The sequence below is a fragment of the Mustela erminea genome, chromosome 8 (genome assembly GCF_009829155.1).
Source record: "Mustela erminea isolate mMusErm1 chromosome 8, mMusErm1.Pri, whole genome shotgun sequence".
Lineage (NCBI taxonomy): Eukaryota > Metazoa > Chordata > Mammalia > Carnivora > Mustelidae > Mustela > Mustela erminea.
In genome coordinates, this window is record NC_045621.1 from 34,771,284 (window position 1) to 34,794,284 (window position 23,001).

At 39.9% G+C, this 23,001-nt stretch overlaps 1 long non-coding RNA gene across 2 annotated transcripts; it reads right to left on the reverse strand.

The window, feature by feature from the left end:
- Positions 1 to 6,235: 6,235 nt before the first annotated feature.
- On the reverse strand, positions 6,236 to 12,748 carry LOC116597634. Of its 2 annotated transcripts, XR_004288704.1 has the most exons (4): positions 12,592 to 12,748; positions 12,296 to 12,436; positions 9,121 to 9,449; positions 6,236 to 8,371 (listed from the first exon to the last, which is right to left on the reverse strand). It is a non-coding gene; the product is annotated as an uncharacterized LOC116597634 (long non-coding RNA). The 2 variants fall into 2 exon arrangements; XR_004288703.1 differs by having other exon boundaries at positions 6,236 to 9,449.
- Between the last annotated feature and the right edge of the window lie 10,253 nt (positions 12,749 to 23,001).

Consider the following 23,001-nt stretch of genomic DNA (forward strand, 5'->3'; position numbering starts at 1 on the left):
ATAAATAAATAAATAAAAGTAAAATTGCTGTTTTAATGACATGATGAGCTGTGCTTGAGTCAGTTCATTGCATAGAACTACTCTGGCTAGTGGCAATAACATTTAATATTTGTGCAATTACCCCTTGTTGTTATGGCATATGCCCCTCCACCTACTTCAGAAAGGTGAGTTGACACAGCTCTTTTTGGTGTTATATTAGAGTCCTTATTTAAAAAAAGCCAAGCTTGGTATGGGCTTCTGATTTTGGCTGTGAATATGAGAGATGAACAGTTAGGCTCTGCAAATGAAAACACTGTCTCATCCAGGCTCTTTCCCTCACGGGCACCATGACCTCTTTTTCAAAGGCAGGGCTACCTTAGCACATCAGGTATGGCACAGAATATCATCTGGTAAACCAACAGTGATGAGCATGAGCTAAGACCCCCAGCAGCAGGGACTGCTAACCCTCTGGCCTGAAGGATTTAATTACATTCTCCCTGTCAGAGAAGGAAGTTGGATTTGCTTCAGTGGAGTTGCATTTTCTGCATTTGAGTGATCTGTCTCTCCTATAAAACCATTTCTAAACAGTACCATTCCGGAATCCTAGAAACTGTTTACTTAGAAGCTTGTGCAGCTCACTCTCGGACCAAAGGCCACTCAGTGTCCTTGTGTTTACATTTCTACCTTTCAGATGCCTGGTCTTTTGTAAGAACAGAACAGAGTCCTCAGGGAAAAGCGCTCAAAGTTCCTGTTGTCAACTCTGCTCTCAGGCTCTGCTGTAGCACACTCTACAATATTCCTTAATTCCTGTGCTACTGATGTCAAGGATCTCATCCTTTTTCTCAGCATTTTGCACAAAACACAATTTTTATCTGACTCTCCCACCCTATCATGTTTGGGGAGCAAAGCTTATTCTCTGATGTTCTCAGTCACGACTTCCTGTGCCTTCTGAAAGAAACTTGTCCTCAGAAGCACACATTGTATGGATGAATAGTATGCCTCTGATATTTTCTTTAAATGGTGGTCTGTGTTAAAAATGTCGTCAGTAGGATTACTTTCAGATAGATCAAAGCGAAGGCCAAGAGGAGGTCATCATTTCAGATCTTCAGAACTCACCTGGATGTGAGTCAGAAAATGAGTCGCCAGGTTAGACAAAACCAATGGAAGAAATGGATAGGTAAGAGCTAGTCCTTAAAGAACAGCCACATGGACTATTTCATGCTCAAATATACTGTTTCTAAAGCACCTAGAAAATATTTGTTTTGTCCATGAATGAATTTTTGACATTACATCTTTGGGGGTTTCAAAGTACTCTCAAATTGTAGACATTCCAGAAATGAGGGTATAAACCCATCTGTGAAAATGTATGTTTAGAAAAGAGGGGGCCATGCTAGAAGATGAGTAAGTTCTGAGGATCTAATGCATAACATGGTGGCTACAGTTGATAACACTGTACTGTATCACGGAAATTTATAAAGAGAGTAGAACTTCAGTTTTCTCTCACACACAAAAGGTAAATAGGTGAGGTATGGCGTGTTACTTAACTGCATGGGAGGACTCCTTACACAACATCTCCATATATCAAATCCAGCATCAGATACACCTAAAGTGTCTCACAGTTTTATTTGTAACTTATACCTCACTAAAGCAGAATAAAATTTAAAAAAATGAGAATTATAAAAAAGTTTAAAAAATCATAAAAAAAAAATAAAAAAGAAAGAAAAGAAAAGGAAAGTGGGGAGGGACACCATGAACTGTTATCCTAGCCACAGCCATGGTCTCCAATGGATACATTCTCCTACCTCCTGTCTCTGCTTCTATATTTTTCCAACTTCAGTGCCTTCCAGTGATTCAAAACCAGGGATGAATTTGTCCCAAGGAGACACTTGACATTATCTGCAGACATTTTTGGTTGTTACAAGTAGGTCGGGAGGGGGGGTGGTTTACAATACCTGTATAAGAGGCCAGGTACGCTACTCAACATCCTACCATGCAAACCCTCCACAGAAGAAAATTACCCAGCCCAAGATGTCAATTACGCTGGAAAAATGCTGGTATATCCATTCCCACACCACCACAGGAGTCCTCCTTTTAAAACATACAACAGATAATGTTACTCCTGCTCAGAACCCTTCAGTGATTCTCAGTTTCCTTGGAGTAAATGTTAACATGTTTTTTATGGCCCATAATGCCCAAGGTCACCTGCTCCTATTATCTTCCTGACCCACCTCCTGCTGCTGGTCCTCTCTCTTACGTCTCCCCAGCCACAGCACTATCCTTGGTCTTCAGACTTCTCTTTCCATCCATGTCTTTACTCAGATGTCATTTCCTTACAGAGGACTTCCTTAATAACCCTATCAAAAAAATAAGTAAACAAACTACAAAAAACCATCCCATCTATCTCCCCAGCCCTCTACCTCAGGGGCATAAAATCAGATTAATTATAATCCTTGGTTCATGACATACACTCAGTATTAACTCATGAGAGGGCCTCCCTCCCTCCCTGCATCATTTCTTCCCTCCCTTCTTTCTTTCCTTCCTTCTTTCCCTCCTCCTTTATTTTTTCCTTAAAAATAATATAAATAAACATCTAACTCCAACATCCAACATGAAAGCTCTCCCCTCATCCAAGATAATTATTATCCTAAATCTTATATTAACAACTTTAAAAAAGTTATTTTGTATTACCTAACACACCTATGTGTATCACCTTAAAAGTGTATGCCTTGGTTGTATGTGTTTGACTTCATGAAAAATGCACCAGATGTTTTTTAAGATCTATAAACTCATTTTCACTGATACTGACATTTCTACGATCCATCCACGATTTGCATTGAGTTACAGCGTTCGTTTTCATTGCTGCATAATATTCTCTGATTGAATATGCCACAACTTGCTTTTCTGATCCCCTCTTCACAGGTATTCATTTATTTGTAGGTATTTGTCATCATAAGCTGGATTGTTCCTAGAGAACATGCTCTAGAGTTCCTCTTAATAGAACTTACCACCACTTAATATTTTATATATACATTGGTCAATTTGTTGATTGTGTGGCTACTCTCAGAAGAACGTAAATCCCATGGAAGCAGAGCTTCAGTTTTCCCCTTTCATAACCATAAGGTCAAGAAGAGTAACTGGTGTACAGTAGGAACTCCCTCAATACTTACTATCTCTGCTTTTCCACCTTGACCTCCAGTCCAGCTGATAACAACAGCTTCTTGACTAGTCTGCTTCCTTCCTGTCCTTGAATCAACTTGCAACATAACAGCTGGAATGATCTTGTTAAAAGGTCTGTTGGACTCTGACACTTTTCTGTTTAAAAATCTCCAGTAGCTTCCCATATCTCAAAGGAAAAGCTGAAGTCCTTATAATAAACAATGGCTTTGCGTGATCAAGCTCCCTCCTACTTTTCTGATCTTATTTCCTAACACCTGCTCCATTGCATTCTGCACTCCAGGTGTACTGGTCTCTTTGCTACTATTTGAACACACTAGATCTACACTTCACCAGGACCTTTGCACTTATTACCTTTGCCTGAACAGCTCTCTCAGATATCCATATAGCATATACCTCACTTTCTTCAAATAAATGCTACAAGTCACTATTACTATGAGTGAATTCTTCTCTGCTACCTCAAAATTATGACCTATAACTTCTTGCTTTTTAAAAAGATTTTATTTATTTGACAGAGAGTGAGAGAGAGATCACAAGTAGGCAGGCAGAGAGAGGGGAGGAAACAGGCTCCTGCTGAGCAGAGAGCTTGATGTGGGGCTCTATCCCAGGACCATGAGATCATGACCTGAGCCAAAAGCAAAGGCTTAACCCACTGAGCCTCCCGGGTGCCCCTTTCTTGTCTTTTGTTGCAGTACTTTTTCTCCCTTGACTCTTATTGCTATTTAACCTGTTTTTAATGATATATCTTGTCTATTTCCTCTTACTAAATTGTAATCTACATAAGGCAGAGATTTTTGTTTGTTTTGTTCATGGCTTGGTCCCTAAAAAGTGACTGACATATATGAGATGCTCAATAAGCAAAGGAAACAATCAACAAAATGAAAAGGCAACACATGAAATGGGTTGCAAACAATATATCTGGTGAGGGATTAATATCTAAATATATAAGGGACTCATATGATAGGAAATAAAGTAAAATAATATAAAATAAATCTGATTAGGGGTGCCTGGGTGGCTCAGTGGGTTAAAGCCTCTGCCTTCAGCTCAGGTCATGATCTCAGGGTCCTGGGATTGAGCCCCACATCGGGCTCTCTGCTCAGCGGTGATCCTGCTTCCCTCTCTCTCTGCCTCTCTGCGTACTTGTGATCTTTGTCAAGTAAATAAATAAAATCTTTTTAAAATAAATAAATAAATAAATAAATAAATAAATAAATAAATCTGATTTAAAGACAGTAGATTAAGCATCTGAATCTTGGTGTTGGCTCAAGTCACTGATCTCCACTTAACAGAAAGTTTGCTTGAGACTCTTTCCGTCTGTGCTTCCCCTTCAAATAAATAAATAAATAAATATTTTTTTAAAATGAGCAAAAGATCTGAATAGACATTTTTCCAAAGAAGACACAGAAATGGCCAAAAATTACATGAAGAGGTGCTCATCATCACTTACCATCAGGGAACTACAAATAAAAATTACAAGATATTACCTCACCTCTGTTAGGATGTCTATTATCTAAAAGAGATAACAAAAGGGTACCCTTGTGCGCACCGGCGAGAATATAAATTGGTACAGCCACTATGGAACAGTATGGAGGTTCCTTATGAAATTAAAAGTAGAACTACCCTATCCACCAGCAATCCCACTTCTGGGCATGTATGCAATGGGGGAAAAAAAATCATTATCCAGAAGAAATATCTGTACTTCCATGTTTATTGCAGCATTATTCATAATACCAATGTATGGAAATAACCTAAGTGTTTGCCACCAGATAAATAAAGAAGATGTGGTACATATATAATGTAATATTATTCAGTTTCAGAAAAAAAAATACAAAACAAGGAAATCCTATTATTTGCAACATTATGAGTGAAGCAAGAGGGCATTACATTAAGTGAAATAAGCCAACAGAGAAAGACAAATACTGCATGGTATCATTTAGATGTGGAATCTAAAAAAAGAAAAAAAAATTGAACTCATAGAAACAGAGTAAAATGCCAGGGTCTTGGGGAGGAGGAACTGGGGAGATGTCAGGCAAAGTATACAAAGTTTCAGTTATAAAACCAAGTCCTGGGAATCCAACACAGAGCATGGTGACTATAGTTAATAATACTGTATTGCATATTTAAAAAGTGCTAAAAGAGTAGATCTTAATTAAGCATTCTCACCACACACATAATAAAATGTGACTGTGAGGTGATGGATGTGTTAATGAACTTGGTTGCAGTAATCCTTCAGAATATACACCAAATCATCACATTGTACATTTTAAATACATATAAATTTTTCAGTTATTCCTCAATAAATAGGGGAAAAATTTAAAAAATAAATATATTTGTTGGCTGAATAAGTAGGAATGAGGACAATTATTTATTATATAATTACTTATTTTGACATTCATCAGATCCTACTTAAAGTTTTGATGGCCTAATGCATATCAAAATAACTTAAAGCTTTACAAATAAAATCTTCTCAAAGCTACAGATGCAATCTTCTGAAGAAATAGAATATGAGGTAAGATAGATACCTGGATTAGAGTCTTGCTACTAATTCTGAAGATCCCAATTCTCAAACCTTGCTGAAATACATTAAGGAGAATTTTATTTTTCACAGAGGTGGAAAAAACTTCCTTGCTGGTGAGATCAGATGAAGGAGACTCATGAGCTGGATTCATGACGAGGAAGCCCATCCCCCTTGCCGCAGCTGGCGACACACATACAGCTTCCAACTAAAGATTTTGGAGGAACAAAAGCGTATCTTCACTGCTGCTGTGCTGCTGAGGGTTCTTAAGGAAAGCAACTGTTTTGCCAACTTTATTATAAATTTAGAAGTCTGGGGCACTGGGTGGCTCAGCCTTTAAGTGTCTGCCTTTGGCTCAGGTCATGATCCCAGCATCCCAGGATGGAGTCCCGCATCGGGGTCCCTGTTTGGCAGGAAGCCTACCTCTCCCACTTCCCCCTGCTAGTATTCCCTCTCTGGCTGTCTCTCTCTCTGTCAAATAAATAAATAAAATATAAATAAACAAATAGATAGGTAAATTTGGAAGTCACTTAGTTCTAAATTCCAAAATGAGTATTTAAACTTCCTCACTTTGGTGTCATAAAATTTCTGAAGGAACTTGTAAGAAAAACCAAGAAATTTCTGGAGAGAGAGCTAGGTAAGAGATAGGTGGTTCCTGGCAAATCATGTTGTTACTCACCATTATTAGGGTAAAGGGAATATGTAAGCAATAAAATTAATGCTCCTTGACGATATGGATACATTTAGCACCAAAGGATTTGGGGCTCCAAATATCTGTTTTATAGCTTCCCCTAAAGCATAAATTCTGTGAATCCCTAAAATGTCAAATGAGGCATATTCAGTTTGCACATATAGTCTATCATGCTCTCAACTTCCTTGAATTTTGAATTTTCATATAAAAGAAGCATTCATTGTGCTATCATCTTTCTGATCAAATAGCTCTACGTGTTGCATAGAACTAACAGTTCCATCTACACACAGGGATTTGATTTGGTTTTCTTTACAACAACAGTTGCTTACTTAATATATTTTTTAAATAAAAGCTCCAAAATGAAGTATTCTTATGAGTTGGAAAAGTTTTGCTTTAGAAGTGATCCTCTTGTAATGATTCCCGGTGCCATTTAGGGAGATACAAGGGCAGAGATTCCAAGGGTGATATATTGTATCCACAAAGGAAATGATAATGTGAACAAACACACGTTTGATCTGTGCCCCAGAGCTTGGCATGGCTGAAGAGAAAGATGCATCCCTTGCTGTCATTTGAGTCCTCCACCCAAACCCAACCATCAAAGCAGAAAATCTGCATGCTCCAAAAGATAGAACTCAGATAAGTGAAAAGCTCTTCGGATATTTGTTTTAAAAAATCCTTTGAGAGCACAATGAATTTGGATCATGAAAGAGGAGCTCAATTTGTACTTTTGATTTTTCCCAGTTTCATATTTTTAAAAAATGTTCTTTCACCACCTCCATATGCAAAAGGCGATGAGCCTGCTTTGTTTCCCAACTGACCTATTCATATCAAGTTAGTCACACCCACTTAAGCCCTCCCCCCAATTTTGGCTAGTCCCATGGAGCCCTCCTATGGAGCTGGAAACTGATATAGAGACTTTTGCTTTTTATAGAGAAGTCAATCCCTCAGTACCACGAGACACCCTTTCTTATGAAAGAACAAAATGCATGGAAGTTGTTAAAAACGAATCATTTTCCATTAGAAAAAAGTTACATGGTTGGAAAAAGAGAAGAGCACATTGCTGTAATTACCGGTACATTAAGCAGGGAATGAACAGCTGCGTGAACTTGGAGTCAGAAGGAAAAGAACCACTGAGCCAGCTTCCCCATATGGTCCAAGGGAGGAGGTGGGGCTTCTAGCTGCTTGGGGTTGGCGAGGTGAGGAGGGGGCAAACTAGAATCCCATTCAAGTGAGAAACTCAGGCCAAGAAATTTCTGGCTTCTCTGTCCAAACCCAGCTTCCTCTTTGCTGCAGTGGGAAAATCCCCCTGGCCTTTGTAACAAAAGCCTCTAAAATCAATGTTGTTTTTTCCTAAAGAGAGCAAAATGTGAACGTTTTCAGACTTTTGGCTACCTCCATACCCAGAAAAGATGACCTCAGAAAGACTGAATCACTTCCTCAGCCTTCTTGGGGTGTGGCTATTACTTGGAATGACTGATACCACTTCAGAAACACTATTTGATCTAGCTTTTGCCTTCTTTCCCAATTAGAAGTAGGGTCCAGCCAAAAGCGACGGGTCCTCGCCACCAGGTACTGGTCTCAATCTGTTGCAGTGAGAAACGTGACTGCCTTCTAATTGGCATTCCCTTCAGAATTTGGCAAATTTGGTAAAAGCGGACCGGCACTATGGTAACCTTTAATTATCAATGCAAATCCTAACAGAAAAGCATTCCATTCTTCTTACATTGTATGTCATAAATTAAACACAATAAATTGTATTGTGAAACCTCCTCAGAAGACATTCCTGAATAGACGGGGCAGAAAATGCTTGCATTATACTGAACAGAGCCAAAATTTGATCGTCGCTGGAAGGGCTGGCTATAAGGAATCTAGCTATTTACAGGGGGAAATACCAAATAAGCTACATCACGCGAGGGGATGTTTTTGTGAGTACCATGTCCAAAACCATTCGGGTTTCCACTATTTGAAGGTTATTATCACAGAAGATGCCGGCCAGCTGTTTCTCACTGCCACTGAAACAGAATGGGGTGGTGGGGGGGAAGCATTAAAATGGAATTGGAGGAATCCAAGCTTCCTGAAAATCTGAGTTAAAAGAAGAGGGATCCACTCCAGGGAATTATATAATAAATGCCTTTCATTTGCTATAGCTTTTTTTTATTATTATTATTTATTTTTTTATGAAAAGAAGCACTTTTAAGACAGTTCAGGTATTATTTTGTTCATCAGCAAAATAATGAATTTGATAATCTTTCTCCCACTGGAAAAAAAATCTGAGAAATCTTTCAGAATTAGGACTATGGGAAATTAGGTTATGTCCAAAGGATAATTTATTCAGTCATGCTATGGTGCCATGGAATCTCATAAAATAAAAGAATATTATTAAAGGAATCTTTCCAGAAATGGGTGCATTTCACTCCATAGATATAGACAGGCATATTCCAAGAAGGAGAATAATAAAAATTTCCCCATAAATTCACCCAGGATTGTCTTTAGAACTACCTAAATTTAAAAATAAAGCTAAAATGCAACATTCTACTCAAATTAGGCACACTACTATTTCTTAGGAAATTATTCGATTACAGGTAAATATATAGATAAATGTGAAAACATCATTTGATAGGTACTGGAGTGTCCATTTCTATTTGATTTGTGGACTCTCTACTTAGGATTTTATAACTATATTCAGCGAGTAGTGAAATATTAACTTGTAGGACTTTCTTAATAAACCAATTAATAAATCAAACGTGGGAAGAACACTTACTCCGGTCTTTCACACATGGAGTAAATCCATCATTGCCAGACTTCTGAGTTCCATAGAACACTCTCTTTTATGTTTTCCATTCAACTTGAATGAAACTTCCTACTAGATCTCGTTCCAGATTCCCCAGGAGACAGAACTACCTTTCAGCGCTCTGTACTTTACCAAGGTCTGCACTCGAGTTTGAGCGTCTCAGTAGGCATGGAATCAGAAATGAGGGATTACTGGATTTCACTCTGATGGTCTCTCTTCTCAGAAACCATTAGAAAGGAATATCACCTTCATCTGTGGCACTTCTGACAGTTGACATTTATCTCTGTGACCTCTGCTTTCTAGGGAAAAAAAAAAATTACAATTTTTAGATGGCTTTAAACTTGAAAAGTTTTCCAAGCAGGAAGGAAAGAGTAAAACAACAAAAGAATAGTTTTACTATGTAAGTGTATCTTGACTTAAACTCTCGGGCATTTAGGCCATATGCCATGGCCCTCTGCAGGAGTTAAGTGGAGTCAGAGATTTTTTCCAAGTTACAGAACTAGTTACTTACTGCAGGAAATATTCAGTTACTTTAGTTTGAGGTACAAATTGCATGAACATGAACAAGTTTCCTGGGGTGTGTGAGATGATTAATTTTCTCTCCTTTTTATCCTTTTATGGAGCATTTGCAAGGGATCCTTTAAATGATCTGCTCAGTTTCTTTCCTATAAATAATTTGTCCTCCATACAGTGTGGAGTCCACTTCTGGACAAGAGGCAGCTATTCACGGCAGTTGACAGCCCTGACTCTAGACCCTGTGTGAATGGGCTTGAATTCCAACTCTGTCTAGCTCTGTGTCCTGTTGGTTAGTTATTGACCTCTGAGCCTCTCTTTCTTCCCTGTAAAACTGGGATTTCATAGCACACTTTTCTCTATGATTATTCTGGGTATTTTTGAAAGTTGCCAAAACAGTTTGCCTCTAGCTCTGTGAGATGAGCAGAAGGAGAAGAAAGATAAAACAGACCAGCACATGAACACCATGGGATCAAAAATAACTACTCTCTACACAAGGCGAAAACACCATGTTCCTTGATATTTATCTATGGTGCACCAATATATTATTCTTTATTTTATTTTGAAGCAAAGGTAAATATTTTACATGTAAATGTGAATTTCAGGATAAAATGGATCATGGTCAGCAGTTTTGGGGGGAGGTAGGATGCTACGCTATGAATTTCCTACATTGTCCCACTTATCACGTGCCCTTCCTGAACACAGTAGCAATAAATATATGGAAAAGAAGAAGAAGGGTAAAGGGTAACCATAGTCCATTTTAGTCAGTTGGTGCAAAGTCCCAGAAAACAGGCAGCTGGAGTGAGGAGCCTCCCTTCTCTATGCCTCGAATTCACTGTCCCCTTTCCAGATTTAGAGACTGTCTTGGTCCTCCCAAAGCTTCCCAGATTGATTATAGGTATGGCTTTATCCACTCATGTCTTCATGAGTGGAGCACCTACTGTGTGTCTGGGACTCTTCCAGGCAGCCTCGCGGGAGCCAGGTCGAGGAGGAAGAGTGAAGAGTGACCTGCGTTCACAAAGATGAGTAAATAGGACACCATCCTGATTCTCACGGAATGTGCGATCTCGTGAGACACATAAAACAAATGATCCAAAGCAAACAACGATCAGAGCAAAAATCACGTAATGCATGACAAAATGAGATGTGGAAAACAGACCAAGAGAGAAGGAAGTGTCTAGCACTGCTTAGGAAATGCTGGGAGGCTTGATGTGGGGCTACGAGGAAAGTAGGAATTCACCTGGTAAAAAGGGAGAAAAGAGGTCCTGACGAAGCAGCATGGACAGAAGGAATGTCCCAGCAAAGACATCAAGGCCTACAAGAGCTCCATGTGCACAGAGTGTGCCTAGTAATGTTTGTGGTTGGAATGCAGGGCATTTTGTGGTGGCATGGGTTTTCTGAGCATAGTAAAGACATAGTGTTTTCCAAAGGCCACAAGTGACAGGGTGGTGATAGGCCACTTCCGAAAGCTTGCTACCATCCTGGGTTATCTGATTTCCTGTACAAAGGAAGCAAGGCAGAGTCCAAGGAGGCTGACAGCGTTTAAAGGAAGAACGCGCCACTTTCCTTAAGGACCAGCTTCCAGGAGTTTCAGAAGACAGCAACAGGATATGCTCTCCTAGGTGGCCCATGTCCCATCCAAATATGATGAAAGAGGTAATTCTGAGTGTCAGGAAGGAAGTATCGTAAGTCACAATCATCTTGTTAGTCTCATGGTTTCACTGCTGCATGAAATCTACTTACTTCAACTTACCTACGTCACAAACAGAATTATCTTCTGTTAATGATGGGGAATAGTAATTGGTGTTAAATAGCCCTTAGCCTAATGGTGGAAAATAATCCTTTTCCTCGAAAACTGCAAAGGATAGAAGCAGCAGATGACCCAAGCCCACTGGAGGAGACCCAGAGGGTTGAACATGGGTGTGGCTTGTGATAGAAAGCTGAGGCCACTCAAAGAGGGATTTTCACAGCTAACCTTCAGATTAGGAGGGGAAGTAAATGCCTGCAGCTTAGTTCCTAATACATGAAGACCTAATAATGGATCACAGGGATGCATGCCATTCAAGCCACACCTGGGCACCTCACTCAGTCTATAAGCTCATTGTCCAGTGAAAATCACACTTTCCAAAGATATATTTCAAGCAACAGCAGAGTCTGTAGTAAACACTATATTTGACCTTTTTCATTTCTATAAAAGTGCTATAAAAATCGATCTGGATTTGCCCTACCAACATTAAATCTGATAGGACAAAACCAGTTCAGGGTTTCATGGCTCTGCAATATGGATGAGAAAAGGACAATAATCAGAGGGTTTTCTTGACTTCTCCAGTTTCTCAGAAAGCAGCATGAGTCAGCCCTCTCCAAAGAGCAGCGACGGAATCCGGAGTCGGTAAACACATCGTGCGGTGGACCCTCTCGCTCCTTACCGAGGGCAGAGCAAAAACAGCAGAAAGATCATGCTACATCTGGAAGTATTGTTCACCCGGCTAAACTACCAAGCAGGTGAAGCATTTTAATCCCACACTCTAGCGCCTACAAAATCTGCCCAATTCCTTCAGCGTCTGTGAAGCCTGGGAGAGGAATTCTTAGCACAAATAAATGGGGGCGGGTATAAATGAAGCGAGAACAACACCTGTCTCTGCAGCTGGCCGGCAGACCTCCCTTTAATGTGCTGTCTGCTGGGAAATCGAGGCGTCTCAGGTTACGCGGCGGCCTGAGCCTGCAGTGGGGCCGGCAGAAAGGAATTCTATGACCAGAAAATGTGAGGCTTGATCTGAGGCCAAAAACAATGGTGAAAGGTACAAAATGAAAAGCTCTGTCAGGACAAAGGCACTCAATCACAGAACAACGCGCGCAACTTGGCCGTTTGAAGAAATGAACCCCACACCGAAGTCACCACTGGATTAACAACTGGTTGATCCCTTTTACCTTCTAATGCTTCTCTGGCTGGACTACTTGTTGAAATCCAAATGAGAAGACTATAGCCGCCAGCAGCGAGTGCACAGTGTCTTCATTTAGGGCTAGTTCTGGCTGGTCTCGGAAAAGCAACTTGCAAGATTTATGCCCCTCAGCCTTCCGTCCATGTTTTTTTCCATTAAAGAGGGAATTTAGAGCAAAGTTACCAATGTAACTCCAACCCAAGCTGGAGAAGTCCTCGCTGACTTGCAAAATAACTGTGGCCTCAGCAGAATCGTGTGCCCAATAGTAACAGAGGTGAAGCTCATAAAAATTGTGTGCACATATAAAATAAAATAAAATAAAATAAAAATAAAAAATTTAAAAAACAGGAGAAAAGACTCTGGAATTAGGTCCACATTGGAGCTCATGGTTTCTTTTGTCACATAGAATGCAGCTAGGTGTGAGTAATGGGAACAAACAAAATGGAAGGGGAGGGTCTTTCCAAAAAAAGCTCAGAAGAATATATAAGAAGAGCTTAGAAGAATATATATATTCTTATATATATATATATATATATATAGAGAGAGAGAGAGAGAGAGAGAGAGGCGGGGGGAATGAAAGATTTGTGGTGGTCCTTGGTCACATTGCTCTGAAAGCCCCTGGAATGTGAGTCAATGCCTGGAAATCCTATAATGGGAAACAGAGCCATTCCAGCCACCGTCAAAGCCTGGATAAAATGCAAAGACATTGGAAAAGTACCAGGAAGATAAAATCCGCAATGAGCCCTAACTGACTGAAAGCGACCTGAATCTTTAGTGAGAGGTGGCAGAGGAAGATCAAGAATGCCTCCCTCCTTGAAAGCTGAGAGCTTTAGAGGGGCCCCACCCAGTGGGCGGATGAAGCAGGAAGTGAAATGGACACCATTGCCAACTTTGTTCTCTTTGAATTTGGCTGTATGTGGGTTCTGACTATAACAGATGGAATTGATTGGGTCAACAGTATGTGAAGTGAGAAGGATGCCTGAGCCCAAGAAGGAAGCAAATGCCCCAGGTGTCCAGTCCCAAATATTTTGGCAGTGAATGTAGACACAGGGAGAAAAAAATCATTTATTCATGGAAAACTTTCAATGAACTGTTTTTAAAAATGCCTAAAATATCTGTGGCCAGTTTCCACGGTCAACAAACATAAGCAAAGTTTCATGGTTAGTTTGAAGAAATGATTCTACTTTATTAGACTTTTGCTTGGTATTCTCATTAGAGCATTGATGACAGGGAACTCTTTCATTACAATATGTTATCAAAACCCTAGCACAAATAGGTATTTGGTTTTTCAATGACACTCTCTTTCTTGTGTAACATCTGAGGAAACTTAAGCCATTTTAAATACATACATATAGGTTTTTCTCTAGAATCATTTTCTTTTCTCCCTCTTTCTCTCTCAAATACACACACACTACACAATCTCTCTCTCTCTCCCTCTCTCTCTCTGTCTATAGGAGAAGACACACATTTGATTCATGTCCCCATTTGCATTTATGAACAAACCCCACCTCCATGACCATAAGAAATAATTGGAGCCTGGCCTTTACTCTGCTTCACTGAATATACTAAAGAAACCGTCCATTTTATCGGCACTGACAGTTTTGAATGAGATGATCTGCTTGGGTGTTTTCACTGAGTTTGAAAATACACCATTATAAGTGTTCCCAACTATGGTGAATTATGAATCTGCACTGGACATCCATCATATCATTTGCTCTATGCTCTGTATGGTGGGAAGAGGAATGGGGTCAAATAGCAATTAAAGCATGGGCACATTTCAAGAATTCTAAGCACTTTCCAATATTACTTATTTTCATCAAGACTAATGCCACATATCATTTTGCTCACAGAAAGGCAATATTTTGGATAAAAAGGAAAAAAAAAATCTACCAATTCACAACTTCTTTAAGGCTAGTGACTACATTGTGAAGTTGCATAAATTTTTAGTTGACATTCAGATTTTATATTTGCACACACTGAGAATGCATTTGATACCTGATTTCAAATGTTGCCCTATTGCCAAGAAACCATGACACAAATCCAACATTGTATTGACAATAATCGACCCAAAGTACTAAACTTAACTTTTCTAGGTCTGAAACCATGTAAATAAGACTAAATTTTTAAAGGGAGAATATTGGCAGAAAACATAAACTTCATTTAAACTAGCTTAGAATTTTTTTTCTTTGGGGTGCAATTCAACTCCAATACGTTCTTGAAGGTAGAGATTATAAATTAGACCATCACTTCTAGGAGAAAGTCTTGTCTTTATCATATGATGTAAGCTTCCCATCCAAAGCAAATTCAGTTTAGAGACAGATCCAAGCTTACTGTGCACTTTTCAGAATGCTGTTCACGAACTATAGTCACAAAATATTACTTATTGAGTCTCTTCCTTCTGTATGCAGGAAAATATTAGCTAAGGCATACTCAGACACAAAGAGTAGATCTCCACCTGATTTAGAACTATACTTGAAGGTGGTAGCCATCGTAGTATGAGAAAGGAACAAAAGTGATTTCAACTGTCTTGTATTTATTTTTTCCTCCACAAAAATGTAATTGTCCTGAATCTGGACTTTTAAAATAATTTATTGTAATTAGACAAACCATGCTATATAAACATTTCAATTTAATTTGATAAACAAGGATTAGATACCTCAATTTACTAGGTGAAATCTGGGATGCAAAGATAAATAAGACAGTATCCTAAATGGGAAAGCAGACTTACATATATAACTATATTATGAAGGAGAATGTTTTAAACACTTGATGAATTTATATACAAAATCCTGTAAGAACACAGAAGAAGAGCAATAATTCTCTTGTGAAGCAAGGATCTCTTTAGGGGAAAGTGATATTTGATCTATTTCTTGAAAATAAATGGGATTTCAACAAAGAGGAGATGACAGGTAGTTCTAACCTTAAAAGAGGGTAGGGCCTGGAACAACCAGCTATGGCAGAGAGCCTAAGATCATCACACTTTAAAAGAAGTTTTGCCATCATTCATAGGCTCCTTGGGATTTCTAAAGATGGAAATGTCTAAACTGACTTGTACTTATGATCAAAAAGAGAAGTAGTTTGTATGGCCTATAGTCCTGTCCCTTCCCACAACCACCGCGAAGTACACAGCCAGCCAGGACTATTGCCTACTATCCCATCCAGGAGATGGATGTGAAGGCATGTTAGTGAAAAAAGCCTCTATCTCAGGTCTCTACTGAAAGGGTTTCCACTAATGATATCCTGGACACTCCATACTCCTCCCCATCAACCCCAAAACAATCCTTATTTCTCCTCTTGGCTATATTCGACTCTACTAGAATCCTTCTTTATTGAAACAGCTTCTCTGACCTTCCTAGAACCACCATTGCCCTCTTCTTTCAATCAGTCTTGAAAGTCAATCCCTTTTACTTCCATAGTTAGCTAACCCTATATGCTAATGAATTATAAATCTACATGGCAAGCACAGATCCCTTTCCTGGGTTCCAGGCTTACATATCCCCTGCCCACTGACAACCATCTATTCTACTTAATCATATACTACCAATAATAAACCAATCACCAAATTCTGATTTTTATTCCTTGTTTCTGTTTTTTATACCAATCCGCCTTTCTCTGTTCATGTAACAAAGACTCCAGTAAGGCTAATGTGGCTGTTCCCAAGAATTTCTGCAATAGTTCCTGAGCACTCTTACTTCCTCTGGTCTTTTCTCTCTATTATATCCTTCACACTGCCATCACAATGATTCTTCCCAATACAAATATGATTCTATCACACCAGTGCTTAAAAATGGACTTCCAATTGTTTGTTGTATAAGGTAGAAGGTACATGTGGTGGTTGATAGTACCTTCATTATCTAGTGTTTTCTTACCTGACAAGCTTCACCAAATCAGCATTCTCCCCTTCATATCCTGTGCCATCACACTATATGGAACATCTTTCATTGTTATATTATGTGTGGCCATTTCCTTTTGTCTGGAATCAGCCACTCACCCATTTTCCCCATCTTTCATTGATACAATTTAAATGGTGGTTACTTCTATAACCAGCTTTCCTGCCCAAAATAACCATCATCACTACCGCCACAAGGTGAGACAACTTACTATACACATTTAAAAGCTTACACTTCATCTAGCATAGCATGTAGTACACTTTACTTACTTACTTATTTATGTATTTATTTTATTTTTTCTGCCCTAGAACTGATCTCTATAAATACTAAGGGACGTTTTTATCTTATATATTATATATCCTCCATACACATCATAGAATCCAGCATTTAGCCATTGCCTAATTATTATTTATAGATAGAGAAATAACATTGATAGGTAAAGCTCAAGTTCTGAAAAAATTAATGTTCTAAAAATTTTAAGATATACTTGGAAAAATCAAGGCTGGTAAAAGAGATTGATTGAGATGATGACAAATGCTAAGCTTGAACTAAAGTGTTTTTTTTTTTTAATTTTTATATTTTAGTCTGATTTTATTAACAATAAGAAAAGAAAGCAGATCTGTAAGTAAGAAAATGATGTGGACAGACCATGACTTTGGGGAAGGGAAATGATGGCAATATATGGAATAAGTTGGAGAGAAGAGATACCAAGGAGACATCTATTTTAAAAAGCATGAAAGAATATAATGTTTGGGGTACCTGGTGGGCTCAGTTGGTGAAGCGGCTGCCTTTGGCTCAGGTCATGATCTCAGGGTCCTGGGATCAAGCACTGCCCCATGTCCTATCAGGCTTCCAGCTCATCCGGGAATCTGTGTCTCCCTTTCCCTCTGTCCCTTCCCTGCTTGTGCTCTCTCACTGTCTTTCTCTCTTTCTCTCTCTCAAATAAATAAATAAATGAATAAAATTTTTAAAAGCTTAAAAGAGATACTGCGAACCAATGTCACAGCAACAGGAATGAAAAGGAGAAAAAGGGTGTAAGAAGCAATGTGGACGTACGACAAACAGCACTAGAATATCCCCTAGTTGTGGAGTGTGGGGGAAAAATGAATGTAAGGCTCTAAAACAGTAGATATGGAAGACACAGGAGAAAACGATCATTGAGAGAAGAACAAGATGAGACTTAATTAGGTCCTTTTATCTTTTTGGAATCTGACAGATGCTCAACAAGTAATAAGAAAGACAGATTTAAAATCCAAAAGAAGAAAAATAAGCAGAGTTTAACAAGTACATGTTTGGGGTTCATTTGGAGAAATGTGATGGCTGAAGCTCCAGTGTAAGAAAAGAAGGCAAGAAGAAGAAAGAATGCTTACTTAGTGAGATTCCTACGTGTGGTACAAGCAGAAGCTGAACCAGTGAAGGAGGAGGAGAAGGCGGACTGGTAGATACAGGAGGAGAAGTAGGATGATGTGCTGTAGTTTTACCATAGTAAAGACAGTATCAGAGAAACGCCTGGGTTAAGCTTCTGCCTTTGGCTCAGGTCGTGGTCTCAGGGTCCTGGGATCGAGCCCCACATCAGGCTCTCTGCTCCGCAGGGAGCCTGCTTCCCCTTCTCTCTCTGCCTGCCTCTCTGCCTACTTCATCTCTCTGTCTCTCTCTTCCTCTCTCTCTCTCTCTCTGTGTCAAATAAAGAAATAAAATTAAAAAAAAAAAGAATATCAGAGAAGAGAAGCTTGCATTCATCTCAATTAATTCAGGGGGATTTAATAGGATAAGGACAAAAATTCAATCTCTGTGTTTAAAATCAGTAGATAATTGGGGATGTTGAGAAAGCAGTTTCAACCATGTGTTGCAATTTCAAAAGACATTACAACGGGCAGAGGAGTAAACAGAAGGTAAGAGAATTGAAGCCATACTCTTCTGATATGTGTGATGATAAAAGCAAGAGAAGAAGTGCAGTTAGAATCAAGGACTTTTAAAAACACTGGAAGAGGAAATCACATGTGGAGACTGAAAGGAAATATGCAGCGGAGCTGGAGATCATGTCCCTGAATAAAAGCAAGGGATAATTTCAGAGGCCAGACTGCAGAGGACAAAAGAAGGGGTGGGTCTGGGACACAGGTAGAAGTAATGAGTCATTTATGGGAGAAGCAAGGAAGAGAGCAAAATTATCCAATCTATAGGCAAATACAATAGGATTGGAAGTAAGAATGAGAGGCAGAAGAAAGTTCCTGAGTCTTCAGAGGGAGGTGATAATGTCAACTAAAGCATGGACACAAAAAGCACCATATTAGGCCTGATAATTAAGGGTGGCTTGCTATGGATGCTGATTAAAGGCGAGGTAGATGGTGCAAGAGATGGCATAGGAAAGGAAGATGGGGATAGATTATATTGAGATGTTAAGGAGCACCACCTTCAGTCTTTTGTAGATAAGAGGGAACTGCTGAGGAAGTGTGGGTAAGGGAGAGATGTGGAAGTGATATGCTGAGGGAAGATGTCTCTGGCAGTTCTGGAGAAGAGGGATTGTACATAGCCAGTTGCACGTGTGCCCAGTAGTCTAACAAGAAGTAACACAGAGCAGAGAGGGTCATCATAGTCATCATAGGTTTGGGGGGAAAATTCTACAGGACCTTGTGATTGGTTAGGGATTTAGGGAAAATGAGAAATCAAGGAAAACCTCCGGTTTCTATTTTGAATGATTGGATAGACTTTGATTTCACTTACTAAAGGAGAAGAGGACTAAAGCAGATATTAGAGGAAAGAGAGCTCAGTTTTGAGTGTGTGGGGTGGCAGGTTCTTGTCTGACATTTGGATGGAGAAGTTTAATGGGCTGTTATAGAAGTGTCAGATTTATGAATGTACATAAGATTGAGGACGTAAGTAAGCAGGTGGGCTAAGAATATAGCCCAAGATGTTAATAATTAAGAGAGTAGACAGAGGAAGGTTAGATCGAGAACTGGTCAGAGGAGGAAGGAAGGAAGGAAGGAAGGAGGAGGAGGAGGAGGCAGGGAGGAAGAGAGGAAGGGAGGAAAATGAAGATAATGTGGGAGTTCCACAGTCTAGCAGTATAGAAAGCACTCCAAAATAAGAACGTAATCCACAGTATCCAACACAGCAGTTGTGCCAAGTAAGCTAAACTGCAGAAAAGATCTGATGAGGGAGCAGGAGGCTGGCTGAGGACAAAGCAAAAGCTGGCGCCTTGCACCCCCTCTTCACCCTTTCCCCTCCATAAGTGTAGCATCCCTCAGGCAGCCCTGACTGCCATGAACAATAAGCAAATAGTTAACTTGCAGAGCTCACAATCCTGCTAGACAGGAGTCTCCCTTGGCTTACAAATGTCCTAAATCTCACTAACAAAGACGATTGATAGCAGGATTGTGACACCCCACCAAAAAGTCTCCCAACTATCTTAATGTTAATGGCTGGTCTAAAGACAACATTGGTCCAGCAGCAAGGGCAAGGCCTCCGGCAGGCCTGGAACATCCTGGCACCTTGTAGGCCCTCTTTAGCATATGAAAACTCCACTGAAACCTCCCTTCCCCTCACCTTCCCCTCACCTTCCCCCAACAGCAGGGTATATAACATGCCTACCCTCACAACCCGGGGCAGCCGCATCTCTGCCTGCCCACGGATCCTGTCCCCGTGCTCTAATAAGCCACCTTTTTGCACCAGAGACGTCTTAAGAATTCTTTCTTTAGCCGTCGGCTCCGAACCTCACCCCACCGAACCCCACCTAGGTTCAAGAACTTCATCAGATCCACTGGACTTAGCAGATTGAAGGTCATTTTAGGTTTTAGAAAAGCACTTTCAGAGGAATATTGACAGGAAAAGCCAGAATACAGTGGGCTGAGAGTAAGTAAGACATACGAAAATAACCTAGTGGGGCAATAAGATTAGACTGTCTTTTTTTTTTTTTAAGATTTTATTTATTTATTTGACAGAGAGAGACAGATCACAAGCAGGCAGAGAGGCAGGCGAGGGGGGTGCGGGGGGGCAGTGGAGGCGGGGAAGCAGGCTCCCTGCTGAGCAGAGAGCCTGATGCGGGGCTCGATCCCAGGACCCTGAGACGAGGACCCTGAGACCAGGACCTGAGCCAAAGGCAGAGGCTTAACCCACTGAGCCACCCTGGTGCCCCAAGATTAGACTGTCTTGAACCGCAGTCTGTGTGTTGGGGAGACCCACAAGAAAGTGACGCCTAAATAGCCTTTGAAGGAAGACTGAATACCCACCAGCTTGATTGGCAGGAGGCTTTATCAGGATGAACGACTGCAAAGCACAAAGGTCGGAGACAAGGTAGTTTGCTTAGAAAACGCAAGAAGGGGATTTCTGGGTGGGTGCCCTTCAGCTCAGATCATGATTTCAGGGTCCTGGGATCCAACCCTGAGTCAGGCTCCCTGCTCAGTGGGGAATCTGCTTTTCCTCCCCCCTCCTCTCCCTTAGCTCTTACCCCTACCTCAAATAAATAAATAAAATCTAAAAAAAAAAAAAAAAAAGAAAAAGAATAAAAGAAAACACTAGAAGTTTGTTTAGAAAACAGAAGCATCTATAAGGCATTAAAATGAATGGAACATCTGGGTAGAACAAAAGTTATGAGGTGGGACAAAGACAGGTTCAGATCAAAAGAGCCTTTCAGGCCTTACTAAGGAAAAGGAATTTTATCCTGAGGCAATAGGGAGCCATTGCAAGATTGTAATCATCTTATTTGTGATTTACATTGGCAGAACAGAAGAGTAAGAAAAAGCTGGAGGCTAGGTGAGCATAGCAGGAAGGAAGAGTTTTACAACAGCATAGGAGGGAGATGACAGTGTAAATTAATAGCAGAAAGAGAATAGGGTAAGAATTATCAAGAGCTGGTGATTAAGTGGATGTGGAGAATAGGGCATGGAAGAAATAGGACTCAGGAAAAAGGCCATTGTTTCTGGTTTAGTTAATTAAGGCAGAAGGCAATGTCAGCAATTATGGAAGTGAATAGAGAAAGACATATGTTTGGAGGAGTGGGGTAAGGATCATGACTGCAAAATGTTCGAAATGTTTTATATTTAAGATTTCTTTTAATGTCTCTAAGGGATAAAATCTAGACAAGCTCCTGGACTTTGCATGCCTGGTATGTTGGACAAGTCACGGAAATATAGACTCTGAGATCAAGGAGAGCTGGGGATCATTGTGCGTCTGAGCTGAAATTCACTTGCATTGAAGAGATTCCCAGAGAAAAGGGATGATGGTACTTAGTTATTTTCACACACTTCAAGGTGGTTCAGAGGCTGCATCTTTAGGGTACTGGTTCTGGTCATTAAGCCTCCACTGGGGGCGTGCAGAGTAGAAGTGAATGAAATCAAACTCTACGAGTTAGAGTAATTGGAAACTGGAAATTAAATAGGATCTGATGGATCCTCCAAATCACTTTTGCTATGCTCCTTATAGCTGCTCAAATAAGAGTGTGGGAATGGCATTGGTGGACCTAAGCCCAGAGGCTTCAAGAACTCTCTAGAAATAGAGGATGTGGAGGGGCCTTGGGAAGGTAGCTTGTAGAAAAGAAGCCTTCTTGCCCCAATATATCAAAGCAGCATAAGATGAAAATCTATCTGCCGTAATGTGACCCAAGGGAGCAGGTCACTCTGTCCCTTGGAATTTCACATGGCTTCCTTATGCTTTTGTGACCCTGATGCTCATATTAACTTGATTGCAACCGCACGCTCATTTTGGAAACAGATGACTAATATAATGAATTGGCTTTTATGCCATATCTCTCTTTCCCCTTGGCCTTGATCCCTGTAGATTGAATTGCTTCCAGGTCAATGTGAACCCTACAGTGAATCTTCAGTCAGAGAGGATGATTTACACGGAACATAGGTATTGTGCAAGAAAGCAATCTCTTCTCCATTTTAAATACAAAGTGTCATCTGCTCCAGAATAACTCAAGGCAATTCCTCGTGTGTGTGTGTGTGTGTGTGTGTGTGTGTGTGTGTGTGTTTCTAGGCACCCCCAAGTAGAATTTCCAGTGGGAATTTCAGAGGCTCTAAATTATAGCCAAAGAATAATTTTTCATTTAGAAGAATGGAAATCCCTGAAAGGGGTCAGGTTATGAAGTATAAAGAACAAGAAAAGATCATGTGGCCCAAGTAAAAATTTCCCAGGGAAGTGTTTCAGGTCACTAAACAGAATGGAATTTGTTTCAGGTTTAAGCTATTTACCTCATGCTTTTACGATCTTCATAGTAAAAAAAGACATAGGAAAAGAAATCTCAACAAAGGTAGTCAGATTTTATGAGCAAGCTGATGAAGGCAAGTTTATCTGTGCTTTTACCTGCTTTAATATAAAATTTAACTTATATATCCAAAGAACATCATTATATTTTCCATTAAGCATAGCAATATGAAATTTTACCAACTTAAAGCTCAATAACTGTAATTTTGGCACAGGCTAAAACTTATCATTGCCAAATACTTTCCACTCTAACCTCATTTCTTCTTGGTTGAAATTTGTACAAAAGCTTTCCCTCTAAGGGGCAGGGG